At 42.2% G+C, this 15,793-nt stretch overlaps 1 protein-coding gene across 4 annotated transcripts in view; it reads left to right on the forward strand.

Moving 5' to 3' along the window:
* Positions 1-2,678: 2,678 nt before the first annotated feature.
* Positions 2,679-15,793, forward strand: part of ptpn13 (protein tyrosine phosphatase non-receptor type 13) — a 178,313-nt gene continuing 165,198 nt past the window's right edge. For all 4 annotated transcript variants that reach the window (XM_046305174.1, XM_046305175.1, XM_046305177.1 and 1 more), the window contains exon 1: positions 2,679-3,027. The gene's annotated coding sequence lies outside the window, so the exon portion shown is untranslated. The remainder of the gene's footprint in view (positions 3,028-15,793) is intronic.

The following is a 15,793-nucleotide window of genomic DNA, read 5'->3' on the forward strand; positions in this document are numbered from 1 at the left end:
AACTCATCCTTCTAAAACTTGAAAAGCATTTTACAGGACAGTACTCACCTCCCTTTCACTCAAAACTCATCCTTCTAAAACTTGAAAAGCATTTTACAGGACAGTACTCACCTCCCTTCACTCAAAACTCATCCTTCTAAAACGTGAAAGCATTTTATAGGACAGTACTCACCTCCCTTCACTCAAAACTCATCCTTCTAAAACTTGAAAAGCATTTTACAGGACAGTACTCACCTCCCTTCACTCAAAACTCATCCTTCTAAAACTTGAAAAGCATTTTACAGGACAGTACTCACCTCCCTTTCACTCAAAACTCAGTCACAGCAGCATCTGGACAAGGGCAAAGAGACTTCTTCAAAGGAAAATGAAAACAGACAGATATGAGGACTCTTTTACTCCAACAGCCATTAGGCTGTTTAATAGATATAGTCTGTTGGTCCCTCCAGTACACAGCACATTGTACTTTCACTTTGAATGTGTAGCCATGGCACTTTCAATTCATTATATTTTGTAGTTTCTGTGTTTTTGTGTTTTATGTACCGTATTTTTAATAAGCACATGACCAAATTAATTTCCCCGTGATGGGATAATAAAGTAGATCTGAATCTGAAATACATAAAATTAAAATAAATAAATAATGTCATTAACACAAAAGGACATGACCAAATTCTCAAGAAGGCAGAGCTAACCTGAGAATAACAAATAAACAAACACACACAGTTACAAATCCGATAGTAATAAGTTCATATGAGTTTGTATCTGTACAATTTACACATTCATGAAAGATACCCCTCCCCAATGCGTTGGCCTCATTGAGCAGAATATGCACTTAGTCTGTTAACACATCCTGCTTGCAATGATTTTAAAAAACCACTAGATGGCAAATAATGAGTTTGAAACGGCCAGCCCAGCGCAAACTGAGGAAGTGCTTGATGCTGAATTACTTCCTGACTGACTGGATGGATAGATAGCATCACATTTCCAAACAAAACAGTTGATGTGGCAGTGCTCATAGCTGCTATTTTTAACTGAAATGTTAAAAATGTTTTTGTTTTTGTCAATATTTTGATTGACATATAGGGCATATAGAGTACATATACAATACAATATGGTTTATGCTTCTGATAATATTTTGAAAGTTTACATTTAAGTTCGTAAAAGTTTTGTGCTACTTATTGAAATGTATGGTTTCGTCAAAGGATACATCTGTGAATCCCAGATGACCAATTATCCAGGCTTTATCACAGCCGGCCGTGATTGGGATTCCCATAGGGCGGCGCATAAATGGCCTAGCGACGTCGGGGTAGGCCGTCATTGTAATTAAGAATATGTTCTTAACTGACTTGCCCCCAGTTAAATAACTAAAAATATAGAAAAAAATTACCAATAGACTGTACCACGATATATTCTCTCCTTCCACTCCTACTCCTGTATTTGCCATCATGCATGTCATTAGAGGTTTAATGAGCTTGGTCTACAGGCACTGCTGGCAAATGCTTTCCTTCGGTCCACAGGTTCTAACAACGTATGGTTTAAAATAGCCTAGCCTGCTCCCATCCCTTGTGGCTATGATGTTCTCTCATTAAAATACAACACTTGAATCATGATCTATATTGTGGTCAAAAGTTACAAATAGTTTACAGTGCAGATAAAGAAAAAGTTAAAGGACAATTGGATTATGTTGGATTACAGCATAACACAGTACAGTACAGTATTTAATCACTTAGCCTATTTGCTGTGCTCTGATTTAAATCTTGTGGGAAAAAAATGTCTTGAAACAAACATTTTGTGGTCTGCTTGGAAATAGCTCACTTTCTGCTGCTCTGGATAATGTTTCTGAAAGAGAAATGTAGAGGCTTAAGAAAAACAACAGAACCAGAGTTGAGCCTATTTCTTCCCTTCATACCCCGCCATTTGTGGTGTGAAACCTCATTCTTCTCTTGTTAGTCACTGAAAGTGGTGAAATGACGTGCTACTTTCCTCACGAGTAACTATGGCCGAAATAGACCCCCAAAAAGCACTCGTATTGTGTCAATAGGACTACAGCGATTGATAGTTGTTTGTTAAAAAGTGAGAAATGGAGTGAGAGAAAGCGTATGAGAGTGAGCGTGAGAGACAGAGAACAAGAGAGAAGGAAGTGAGAAGATCGTGCGTTTGTGTGGAGGAGTGGGGAGAGATACTGTAAGTATACGGTAGCCCATTCCTAGCTGCCTCTGTGGTAGACTCACTGAAGAATATCCACGCCAGACATTGGAGTGGAGAGAGAGAGAGTTTAAATGCACTATTACTTTACGTTTGTTATTTAGTTGTTTCTATTTGTTGACCTGCCAAACTGCTTGGATTCAAGGGTCCAGCTATTGTTAATTACTCAGACCTTTGTACAAATATACTGTATACCACTGTTCAATAATACCCACAATGAATGGCTACCCCCTATCCCTAGAAAACCACATATGGAAAACCTTGGACAGATTTTATACTTGACCAAAAGTGTACTGGTACACCTATATCAACATTAGTAGCCTTAGCCTACTGTACAGTATTTTCCTCCCCGTTGAGGGTAACTATAGAGACGTCTCAGATGCTTATATGACGAAGACGGTCCCCCTGCAAAGAGCCAATGAACAGTGTGAATATGGCGTCTGGTTACTCCCAGTCCGCCACAGCTCGACGGGAGAAGGGAGGGGACTGGAGAAGGAAAACGCTCATAAGCAGTAATGGTTACTGGGCTTCGCCGAACAAACTGGGGATTGACAGGCAAACCCGCCACGACTGTTTAAAATTATTATTATTTTTCAACGCAGGATTTTGTTGCTTTTAACGGATATATATATATTTTTTGATCGAATACGTTGTCGTGAGGACATTAACCTGTTACAACCTTTCCGACAGTCTCGCGGCAGCGGTCAACTTTAAGATGTTCTATTGTGGATGCGATGACGTTTTGTTTCGTCTGTTTGCGCTTCTGTAGGATAGTCGGACTGCGAACGATTTTCCTTCAAGCTCTTTAGTGTCATACATCGCTCGGTAAGTTGACTATTTTGTATCTATTTTTCCAGAGGTTGAGCTTTCTTTTTATAAAGTTTATTTAGCATAAAAGTTTATGGACGTGCAAAGCGGCGAGCACTACTCAGCCTATCACTCGCTGTTCACAACCGACACCGTGCTAGTGTTATAGCTTTGTTATCATGGGGTTAAAGCCAACCTTTTTTCAGACAGGAATGTGCGGAAACACCCATTAAAAAAAATAGTCTGTTACTTTTCGTTACTTGTCTTTTAATGGTTACATAGTTGCTGCGTTTGAGTAGAAACTTGACCTATGTGGTTTGAACGTAGCATGGAATGTGTGTTGCAACAATGTTGTAAAGGAAGGTATCGCTCGAGGAAAAATGCTGTAGCACGAGATGCCACAGGATGGAACAAAAAAAAACCCAGTATCAGCGCTCTGAAGTAGCCAGCTGAATCAACTGCAACATTGCCCTGTGTACATGTGTTACAATGTTTCAACTTTAATCTAAAAGGTCTAATGCATAATATTTATCATCATTTCAAATAAAAGGCTCACAGTTGCATTAGAACCCGGTGTTGAAATCCACCCAAGGGTCATTTTGGCGGTTCTGTCAGATTGTAGGTTACATATAGGCCTGTATCATCTGAAGACCCGTGGAATCCTCATGGGGACGACAGCTAGATAATCTAACGCGTGTTCAATTAGATTAATGCATCATGACTCAATATACAATTTCAGCTGTTGCTTCAATCTCACTTAACTTTCAGATTTTAACTAGAGAATCATCCACCTATCTAGTCTTGGTTCCTTGGTTGACAACATTGTGTAAAGCCTAATGCAGTTCTCCCCTCCCCCAATCCATAACTATAAGATGTTTGTAGTCAACCCTCGGGTTTAGGACTTTTTTTATTTCACCTTTTATTTAACCAGGTAGGCTAGTTGAGAACACCTTTATTTAACCAGGTAGGCTAGTTGAGAACACCTTTATTTAACCAGGTAGGCTAGTTGAGAACACCTTTATTTAACCAGGTTGAGAACACCTTTATTTAACCAGGTAGGCTAGTTGAGAACACCTTTATTTAACCAGGTAGGCTAGTTGAGAACACCTTTATTTAACCAGGTAGGCTAGTTGAGAACACCTTTATTTAACCAGGTAGGCTAGTTGAGAACACCTTTATTTAACCAGGTAGGCTAGTTGAGAACACTTTATTTAACCCTTTATTTAACCAGGTAGGCTAGTTGAGAACACCTTTATTTAACCAGGTAGGCTAGTTGAGAACACCTTTATTTAACCAGGTAGGCTAGTTGAGAACACCTTTATTTAACCAGGTAGGCTAGTTGAGAACACCTTTATTTAACCAGGTAGGCTAGTTGAGAACACCTTTATTTAACCAGGTAGGCTAGTTGAGAACACCTTTATTTAACCAGGTAGGTAGTTGAGAACACCTTTATTTAACCAGGTAGGCTAGTTGAGAACACCTTTATTTAACCAGGTAGGCTAGTTGAGAACACCTTTATTTAACCAGGTAGGCTAGTTGAGAACACCTTTATTTAACCAGGTAGGCTAGTTGAGAACACCTTTATTTAACCAGGTAGGCTAGTTGAGAACACCTTTATTTAACCAGGTAGAGAACACCTTTATTTAACCAGGTAGGCTGAGAAACTTTATTTAACCCTAGTTGAGAACACCTTTATTTAACCAGGTAGGCTAGTTGAGAACACCTTTATTTAACCAGGTAGGCTAGTTGAGAACACCTTTATTTAACCAGGTAGTTGAGAACACCTTTATTTAACCAGGTAGGCTAGTTGAGAACACCTAGTTGAGAACACCTTTATTTAACCAGGTAGGCTTTGAGAACACCTTTATTTAACCAGGTAGGCTAGTTGAGAACACCTTTATTTAACCAGGTAGGCTAGTTGAGAACACCTTTATTTAACCAGGTAGGCTAGTTGAGAACACCTTTATTTAACCAGGTAGGCTAGTTGAGAACACCTTTATTTAACCAGGTAGGCTAGTTGAGAACACCTTTATTTAACCAGGTAGGCTAGTTGAGAACACCTTTATTTAACCAGGTAGGCTAGTTGAGAACACCTTTATTTAACCAGGTAGGCTAGTTGAGAACACATTTTATTTAACCAGGTAGGCTAGTTGAGAACACCTTTATTTAACCAGGTAGGCTAGTTGAGAACACCTTTATTTAACCAGGTAGGCTAGTTGAGAACAAGTTCTCATTTGCAACTGTGACCTGGCCAAGATAAAGCATAGCAATTCAACACAAACAACACAGAGTTACACATGGAATTAACAAAACATACAGTCAATAATACAGTAGAACAAAAGAAAACAAAAAGTCTATATACAGTGAGTGCAAATGAGGTAAGTTAAGGAAATAAATAGGCCATGGTGGCGAAGTAATTACAATATAGCAATTAAACACTGGAATGGTAGATCGGCAGAAGATGAATGAACAATTTGTCCCATATAACAAAAGTTATTTTGGGGGGTTTGGTCATGCAGCAACTAATGAGCAAAGTCCCAGTTTTAACAAGGAAAAGTTTGATTAGGAAGGTGTTACATTGCTCCTTTATCACTGGTAGGCTAACAGGCAGTATTTATGTTTGAGTTATAATGCTATGGTGAAAAGCAACATGTTTCCCTAGTTGTATGTACATGGTGCACATTGTGTGTAGATAAGATGTGTGTAGATGTCTATCTTATCTATCTTATCTATCTCTCATCCAACTAAATGTTTACTTTCAGGCTCCTTTCTTGACAATGCAACAACTATAAGAAAACATAACATAAGAATAGGAACGTTGAGTCTTGGGTTGCAACATTTCAGACACTTTCTGGGAACTTTCCCCAGATTTGTCTGAATTCCCGGTTGAAGTCAGGGATGTCAGAAGTCCCGGAATCAGGAGTGAACTGGGGGGGGGGTTTAGTAAAAAAACATGAGCTGCATGTCAGTGTCTCCATGGTAATGCTGTGATGAGCAGGAATGGGCGGATGAGGTGAAGACCAATAGAGTGCAGCGAGGGATGGAGAGGGAGGGGGGGCGAAAGGGGGAGGGAGAGAGAGATGACTGAAGGGCTTAGTAATGATGGACCTGCTTTACGTCTAGCTGCCTGTCATCAAAACATCAACAGGACCGGATGTTTTCCCCCACATTTAAAGGAGAATGAGTGACCGAACGAAAGGCGTTGCTCTGTCACATGACCAGGAAAGGCGTTGCTCTGTCACATGACCAGGAAAGGCGTTGCTCTGTCACATGACCAGGAAAGGCGTTGCTCTGTCACATGACCAGGAAAGGCGTTGCTCTGTCACATGACCAGGGAAGGCGTTGCTCTGTCACATGACCAGGGAAGGCGTTGCTCTGTCACATGACCAGGGAAGGCGTTGCTCTGTCACATGACCAGGGAAGGCGTTGCTCTGTCACATGACCAGGGAAGGCGTTGCTCTGTCACATGACCAGGGAAGGCGTTGCTCTGTCACATGACCAGGGAAGGCGTTGCTCTGTCACATGACCAGGGAAGGCGTTGCTCTGTCACATGACCAGGGAAGGCGTTGCTCTGTCACATGACCAGGAAGGCGTTGCTCTGTCACATGACCAGGGAAGGCGTTGCTCTGTCACATGACCAGGAAGGCGTTGCTCTGTCACATGACCAGGGAAGGCGTTGCTCTGTCACATGACCAGGGAAGGCGTTGCTCTGTCACATGACCAGGGAAGGCGTTGCTCTGTCACATGACCAGGGAAGGCGTTGCTCTGTCACATGACCAGGGAAGGCGTTGCTCTGTCACATGACCAGGGAAGGCGTTGCTCTGTCACATGACCAGGGAAGGCGTTGCTCTGTCACATGACCAGGGAAGGCGTTGCTCTGTCACATGACCAGGGAAGGCGTTGCTCTGTCACATGACCAGGGAAGGCGTTGCCCTGTCACATGACCAGGGAAGGCGTTGCCCTGTCACATGACCAGGGAAGGCGTTGCCCTGTCACATGACCAGGGAAGGCGTTGCCCTGTCACCTGACCAGGGAAGGCGTTGCCCTGTCACCTGACCAGGGAAGGCGTTGCTCTGTCACCTGACCTGGGAAGGCGTTGCTCTGTCACCTGACCTGGGAAGGCGTTGCTCTGTCACCTGACCTGGGAAGGCGTTGCTCTGTCACCTGACCTGGGAAGGCGTTGCTCTGTCACCTGACCTGGGAAGGCGTTGCTCTGTCACCTGACCTGGGAAGGCGTTGCTCTGTCACCTGACCTGGGAAGGCGTTGCTCTGTCACCTGACCTGGGAAGGCGTTGCTCTGTCACCTGACCAGGGAAGGCGTTGCTCTGTCACCTGACCAGGGAAGGCGTTGCTCTGTCACCTGACCAGGAAAGGCGTTGCTCTGTCACCTGACCAGGGAAGCTCTTTCCTCACGAAACTAGAACAAAACAGGACCATGAACTTTCACAATTGACTCTATAGAAGGGTCCTTTGGAGGAAGGAATGTTGACATGTGTTTGACATTTGTATTTTAAATCATAACTGAGATAATAAATTAAAGTTGTGGAACATTTGTGACATTTTGCCTTTACCCTGCTTCCTTTTTAAGACGCCATAATGTTTAATCTGTAGGTGCTACAAAGCAAAAACTCAAATACACATTCATACTTAGTCAAATATCCATATCATTCAAAAATAATATTGTGATATGCAGCTGTCGATAATATATATTTTACCTTCTCCCCCTATCACTATTACAGTTGCTCCCCCCCCCTTCTGATCCAAATGGTTTTACCAGCTCTGACCCAACCTCAGCTCCAACGTATGGAGAACCCCCCTTCTGATCCAAATGGTTTTACCAGCTCTGACCTAACCTCAGCTCCAACGTATGGAGAACCCCCTTCTGATCCAAATGGTTTTACCAGCTCTGACCCAACCTCAGCTCCAACGTATGGAGAACCCCCCTTCTGATCCAAATGGTTTTACCAGCTCTGACCTAACCTCAGCTCCAACGTATGGAGAACCCCCTTCTGATCCAAATGGTTTTACCAGCTCTGACCCAACCTCAGCTCCAACTGGAGAACCCCCCTTCCCAAATGGTTTTACCAGCTCTGACCCAACCTCAGCTCCAACGTATGGAGAACCCCCCTTCTTATCCAAATGGTTTTACCAGCTCTGACCCAACCTCAGCTCCAACGTATGGAAAACCCCCCTTCTGATCCAAATGGTTTTACCAGCTCTGACCTAACCTCAGCTCCAACGTATGGAGAACCCCCCTTCTGATCCAAATGGTTTTACCAGCTCTGACCCAACCTCAGCTCCAACGTATGGAGAACCCCCCTTCTTATCCAAATGGTTTTACCTGCTCTGACCCAAACTCATCTCATAGAGAATCCCCCTTCTTATCCAAATGGTTTTACCAGCTCTGACCCAACCTCAGCTCATGGAGAACCCCCCCCCCTTCTGATCCAAATGGTTTTACCAGCTCTGACCCAACCTCAGCTCCAACATATGGAGAAAATGAACCAACAACTTGTTTTCAGATCTCTGAATCATTATGCTGTTGGAAACAAAGCCTGCATGTGTAACATTTTCAGCTTTTCTTTTTGATTGCTTCCAAAAGTTGTCCATTATTACTTGTGAGTTTTGAGGGATTTCTGTGAAGTTCGGGAAAGGAAGGTGTGTGTGTTTTTGCAGTCTCCTTTAAAAAAAAAATCTCTGTTAGGCCTAAAAGGCAGAGGAAAAATGGCAGTAAATCTGAGGCAATTTATGTTATCTGTCTGATTCAGTCTTATTCATCCACTTGAAAAATGGAATTTTACAGAGTGGGTTGTTTTTCATGGTGAGTAACTGCATCAGTCAGACCAGCGAGAGGGAAAAACACTACAGCACCACAGAGTAGGGCTACGTCCCACATGCCACCCTATTCCTTATGCATGGGGCGGCAGCGTAGCCTAGTGGTTAGAGCGTTGGACTAGTAACCGAAAGGTTGCAAGTTCAAATCCCCGAGCTGACAAGGCACAAAATCTGTCGTTCTGCCCCTGAACAGGCAGTTAACCCACTGTTCCTAGGCCGTCATTGAAAATAAGAATTTGTTCTTAACTGACTTGCCTAGTAAAATAAAGGTAAAAAAATAAATAAAAAATGTAGTGCACTTCTTTTGACCAGGGTCCATAGCTCTTCTCAAAAATAGTGCACCAGTCACTCTTACCTACATGTACATATTACCTTGACTAACATGTGCCCCCAGCACATTGACTCTGTACCTGTACCCCCTGTATAAAGCCTAGTCACTGTTGCTCTTTAATTATTAGTGCTTTTTCTATTGTCTGTTTTTATTTTTTCAGTATATTTTAGTAAATACTTTAACACTTCTTAAAACTGCATTGTTGTTTAAGCGCTTGTTAGTAAGCATTTCACTGTAAGGTAAAATGTTGATTATAGGGTGCCATTTGGGACAACCTAAGACTAGGGACTCTTAAGTTTAAAGCTTTCTTGTGACTGTTACCCTGTATACCATAGTAGTCTTAGTTAATATCTTTCATGTGACTGTTACCCTGGATACCATAGTAGTCTTAGTTAATATCCTTCATGTGACTGTTACCCTGGATACCATAGTAGTCTTAGTTAATATCTTTCATGTGACTGTTACCCTGGATACCATAGTAGTCTTAGTTAATATCCTTCATGTGACTGTTACCCTGGATACCATAGTAGTCTTAGTTAATATCTTTCATGTGACTGTTACCCTGGATACCATAGTAGTCTTAGTTAATATCCTTCATGTGACTGTTACCCTGGATACCATAGTAGTCTACGTTAATATCCTTCATGTGACTGTTACCCTGGATACCATAGTAGTCTACGTTAATATCCTTCATGTGACTGTTACCCTGTATACCATAGTAGTCTTAGTTAATATCCTTCATGTGACTGTTACCCTGGATACCATAGTAGTCTTAGTTAATATCCTTCATGTGACTGTTACCCTGGATACCATAGTAGTCTACGTTAATATCCTTCATGTGACTGTTACCCTGGATACCATAGTAGTCTACGTTAATATCCTTCATGTGACTGTTACCCTGGATACCATAGTAGTCTTATTTAATATCCTTCATGTGACTGTTACCCTGGATACCATAGTAGTCTTAGTTAATATCCTTCATGTGACTGTTACCCTGGATACCATAGTAGTCTACGTTAATATCCTTCATGTGACTGTTACCCTGGATACCATAGTAGTCTACGTTAATATCCTTCATGTGACTGTTACCCTGTATACCATAGTCTACGTTAATATCCTTCATGTGACTGTTACCCTGGATACCATAGTAGTCTTAGTTAATATCCTTCTTGTGACTGTTACCCTGTATACCATAGTAGTCTACGTTAATATCCTTCATGTGACTGTTACCCTGGATACCATAGTAGTCTTAGTTAATATCTTTCATGTGACTGTTACCCTGGATACCATAGTAGTCTACGTTAATATCCTTCATGTGACTGTTACCCTGGATACCATAGTAGTCTACGTTAATATCCTTCATGTGACTGTTACCCTGGATACCATAGTAGTCTACGTTAACATCCTTCATGTGACTGTTACCCTGGATACCATAGTAGTCTTAGTTAATATCCTTCTTGTGACACTAACAATGTTTCCATCCACAGTTTTTATGCGAGTAAAGTCATAACATGTTAAGAATAAACCGTGACAGCTGTGCTGTAAACAGTACGTTTCGGAAAACAATTTTATAAATGTCGTGACGTACACTAAGGCGAGGTGACGTACACTAAGGCGAGGTGACGTACACTAAGGCGAGGTGACGTACACTAAGGCGAGGTGACGTACACTAAGGCGAGGTGACGTACACTAAGGCGAGGTGACGTACACTAAGGCGAGGTGACGTACACTAAGGCGAGGTGACGTACACTAAGGCGAGGTGACGTACACTAAGGCGAGGTGACGTACACTAAGGCGAGGTGACGTACACTAAGGCGAGGTGACGTACACTAAGGCGAGGTGACGTACACTAAGGCATTTTTTTTTTTTAGCAGAATAGATGCATGCAGTTCAATGCTTGATTTAATATTAATCACCAATACATTTTCTTGGTAGTCAAAAAAATATTGCTATCATTGTTTGCTGCCTCCACCCATTCGGGATGCAGTGTTTTATGGGCGACTAAGGCTGGAAATGTCAATATAATCAAACCAGCAAGGGCAATGATCACAGGTCTGTCATAAGGTGGGGAAATAGGCTAGCTTGCCTGTCGAACCCAAAGCCTGTGGGTCAACTAGGACAACCAAGCGAGTCAACAGTAGAGCCATCTACTTTATGAAATGACATTTACCAATGCCAGCACATCAGGCTTTAACTTCAATTTCTCTGAAATGTGTTTGTCCCGTTTTACAACGCACAGTGGAGGGAACGTGTAGTTCTACAGACACATGCCACAGCTCTAGCTAAGCTACTAAAATGTTGCAGTCTGGCTTTGGTTTTTAAAGCTTCATAATGAATAACAAAAAAAAAACTAAACCTGCAACAAAACACCATGCAGAGGACAAGCAAGTAGAGGCCTATTACAGCAACAGTAGAGCAGTAGAACATGTAGTAGGCCTATTACAGCAACAGTAGAGCAGTATAACATGTAGTAGGCCTGTTACAACATTAGAGCAGTAGAACATGTAGTAGGCCTGTTACAACAACATTAGAGCAGTAGAACATGTAGTAGGCCTGTTACAGCTACAGTAGAGCAGTAGAACATGTAGTAGGCCTGTTACAGCAACAGTAGAGCAGTATAACATGTAGTAGGCCTGTTACAGCAACATTAGAGCAGTAGAACATGTAGTAGGCCTATTACAGCAACAGTAGAGCAGTAGAACATGTAGTAGGCCTGTTAGAGCAACATTAGAGCAGTATAACATGTAGTAGGCCTGTTACAACATTAGAGCAGTAGAACATGTAGTAGGCCTGTTACAACAACATTAGAGCAGTAGAACATGTAGTAGGCCTGTTACAACAACATTAGAGCAGTAGAACATGTAGTAGGCCTGTTACAACAACATTAGAGCAGTAGAACATGTAGTAGGCCTGTTACAACAACATTAGAGCAGTAGAACATGTAGTAGGCCTGTTACAACAACATTAGAGCAGTAGAACATGTAGTAGGCCTGTTAGAGCAACATTAGAGCAGTAGGCCTGTTACAACATTAGAGCAGTAGAACATGTAGTAGGCCTGTTACAACAACATTAGAGCAGTAGAACATGTAGTAGGCCTATTACAGCAACAGTAGAGCAGTAGAACATGTAGTAGGCCTGTTAGAGCAACATTAGAGCCGTATAACATGTAGTAGGCCTGTTACAACATTAGAGCAGTAGAACATGTAGTAGGCCTGTTACAACAACATTAGAGCAGTAGAACATGTAGTAGGCCTGTTACAACAACATTAGAGCAGTAGAACATGTAGTAGGCCTGTTACAACAACATTAGAGCAGTAGAACATGTAGTAGGCCTGTTACAGCAACATTAGAGCAGTAGAACATGTAGTAGGCCTGTTACAACAACATTAGAGCAGTAGAACATGTAGTAGGCCTGTTAGAGCAACATTAGAGCAGTAGGCCTGTTACAACATTAGAGCAGTAGAACATGTAGTAGGCCTGTTACAACAACATTAGAGCAGTAGAACATGTAGTAGGCCTGTTACAACAACATTAGAGCAGTAGAACATGTAGTAGGCCTGTTACAACAACATTAGAGCAGTAGAACATGTAGTAGGCCTGTTACAACAACATTAGAGCAGTAGAACATGTAGTAGGCCTGTTACAACAACATTAGAGCAGTAGAACATGTAGTAGGCCTGTTACAACAACATTAGAGCAGTAGAACATGTAGTAGGCCTGTTACAACAACATTAGAGCAGTAGAACATGTAGTAGGCCTGTTACAACATTAGAGCAGTATAACATGTAGTAGGCCTGTTACAACAACATTAGAGCAGTAGAACATGTAGTAGGCCTGTTACAACATTAGAGCAGTATAACATGTAGTAGGCCTGTTACAACAACATTAGAGCAGTAGAACATGTAGTAGGCCTGTTAGAGCAACATTAGAGCAGTAGGCCTGTTACAACATTAGAGCAGTATAACATGTAGTAGGCCTGTTACAACAACATTAGAGCAGTAGAACATGTAGTAGGCCTGTTACAACAACATTAGAGCAGTAGAACATGTAGTAGGCCTGTTACAACAACATTAGAGCAGTAGAACATGTAGTAGGCCTGTTACAACAACATTAGAGCAGTAGAACATGTAGTAGGCCTGTTACAACAACATTAGAGCAGTAGAACATATAGTAGGCCTATTACAGCAACAGTAGAGCAGTAGAACATGTAGTAGGCCTGTTAGAGCAACATTAGAGCCGTATAACATGTAGTAGGCCTGTTACAACAACATTAGAGCAGTAGAACATGTAGTAGGCCTGTTACAGCAACATTAGAGCAGTAGAACATGTAGTAGGCCTGTTACAGCAACATTAGAGCAGTAGAACATGTAGTAGGCCTGTTACAGCAACATTAGAGCAGTATAACATGTAGTAGGCCTGTTACAACAACATTAGAGCAGTAGAACATCTAGTAGGCCTGTTACAACAACATTAGAGCAGTAGAACATGTAGTAGGCCTGTTACAACAACATTAGAGCAGTAGAACATGTAGTAGGCCTGTTACAACATTAGAGCAGTAGAACATGTAGTAGGCCTGTTACAACATTAGAGCAGTAGAACATGTAGTAGGCCTGTTACAACATTAGAGCAGTAGTCTAGGCTGGCTACTTAACTACAGGACATTACAGGACATTACAGCAGTGCTGCATTCAACTGCACTGGTGATCCATGCTGTGCAAAAACACGAAAAACATGTTTAAACTTATAGTTGCATTTTTTTTTTTGTTTTTGAAGCTATTAAATACTTTTTGATTAGTCGCAGCATATTATGCACATCTGCAAGCATAATAGCAAAGGCTGGATAAATATTACTTTTTGTTTTAATTTTAAAATGCTATATACAGCATCCTGTAGACATTTATAAAGGGACATGTTTTTTTCTTATAAAACCATGGCCAGTTTGGGTCGCAGTTGCTCGTGTAAAATAAAATAAAAAACATGTTTTTTCCTCCACTGATTTATTCCCCTCATTGCTTTTCACTGCCTACAGATAGAGATGCAGGTCAGCTAGCAAAACATGTGAATTGCTTTGCTAGCTATTCTGAACATGAATGACTGTTGTCCAAAATTAGCATATCTGTTGTCAGTCAAATGTATTTGTGAGGCAGGCAAGTTCCCTTTCAGTTGTCAAAACGTGGGTTGGGACACGCGTGCATTGGCGGGACGAGCGTGCATTGGCGGGACGAGCGTGCATTGGCGGGACGAGCGTGCATTGGCGGGACGAGCGTGCATTGGCGGGACGAGCGTGCATTGGCGGGACGAGCGTGCATTGGCGGGACGAGCGTGCATTGGCGGGACGAGCGTGCATTGGCGGGACGAGCGTGCATTGGCGGGACAAGCTGCAGAAGGACGAGCGTGCATTGGCAGGACAAGCGTGCATTGGCAGGCAAGCTGCAGAAGGACAAGCGTGCATTGGCAGGACAAGCGTGCATTGGCAGGACAAGCGTGCATTGGCAGGACAAGCGTGCATTGGCAGGACAAGCGTGCATTGGCAGGACAAGCGTGCATTGGCAGGGCAAGCGTGCATTGGCAGGGAAAGCTGCAGAAGGACGAGCGTGCATTGGCAGGACAAGCGTGCATTGGCAGGACAAGCGTGCATTGGCAGGACGAGCGTGCATTGGCAGGCAAGCTACAGAAGGACGAGCAGGCTACTGTTCCCCATCGTTTATCAGTGCAGTTGACGGCCGAATAGCTGAAAAAGTTTAACATTTATCTAGTGTTGGTTGCCTCGTTAGATTTTAGCGCATCTCACTCTGGCTAGCATTAGTTGTTGATCTTGTTGTTGATGTGCATACGCTCTTTCCACCAGTTGCCTTTTCATGGGGTTTTATCAATAGGACTGTAAAGTTCCCAAATGTAAGGACTCCCGTGGTATTTGCAGAAATCCATTCAGGTGTGGCTTTTGGCAAGTGAATGATGGCAGGCCCGTGCGGCCTAATGATATAGGCCTAATGAAGCTCTGCTTGGCTATACATAGCCCACCGGTCTGTGTAGACGCCGGTCCTGGACAGGACAGATGTTTTATTTACTGCAGTATCTACTCATTGTCCAAACGCACAGCTGTTTTCACACTCTATATTGCTACAGAATTTTCACAAATTCCTTAGTATACAGGACCAGTTTAAAGGTTTGGATACACATACTCATTCAAGGGTTTCTCTTTATTTTTGACTCTTTTCTACATTGTAGAATAATTAGTAATTAATTAATTACATCAAAACTATGAAATAACACATATGGAATCATGTTACTAGTTAAACAAATCAAAATATATTTTTGAATCTTCCAAGTAGGCACCCTTTGCCTTGGCAACTTTGTCCAGTATTGTATGTCATTCCCAAACACTCTATATGAGTTTATGAAAATGACTGAGTGCACGCTTGTCAGAAAAGGAAAGGAAAGTGTAGTTCATCCTGGGGGTGTATCTGAACAGATTTGAATACATTTTCATGTTTCTAAAATGCTGTCCGTTGCACTACGTCATCACGCACTCATTTTGATCTGCAACAGTTTGGTGGAAACGCACCATTGGAAACACCACTGGTGGGAAAATGTGCATTTTTTTCTTTGTGGATTTTA

The sequence above is a fragment of the Oncorhynchus gorbuscha genome, linkage group LG16, assembly GCF_021184085.1.
Source record: "Oncorhynchus gorbuscha isolate QuinsamMale2020 ecotype Even-year linkage group LG16, OgorEven_v1.0, whole genome shotgun sequence".
In the NCBI taxonomy this organism is placed as follows: Eukaryota; Metazoa; Chordata; class Actinopteri; order Salmoniformes; family Salmonidae; genus Oncorhynchus; species Oncorhynchus gorbuscha.